Consider the following 293-nt stretch of genomic DNA (forward strand, 5'->3'; position numbering starts at 1 on the left):
GCAAATTTCGGTTCCCACAGTTTGGCGCTAGAAGGAGGGGGGTACGGATCAATCTAACTCTCAACCACATCACACTCAACCAAACATGTCAACTGACGACACGGATAACGTGCAGACTCCTCTTAACGGAGGCAGAGGCACTGATCTCCACAATCCCGCAGCGGACGTATCTGTGGCCAACGAACCAGCCAACGCCGTGGCGCTCAAGGAGTTTAAAAAGATGTTCGCCACCTACGAAAAAAGGTCGGAAGAACAGGATAAGCTCGTGAGCACCTTGACCAAACAAGTTGAAT

The sequence above is a fragment of the Brassica oleracea genome, chromosome C9 (genome assembly GCF_000695525.1).
Source record: "Brassica oleracea var. oleracea cultivar TO1000 chromosome C9, BOL, whole genome shotgun sequence".
In the NCBI taxonomy this organism is placed as follows: domain Eukaryota; kingdom Viridiplantae; phylum Streptophyta; class Magnoliopsida; order Brassicales; family Brassicaceae; genus Brassica; species Brassica oleracea.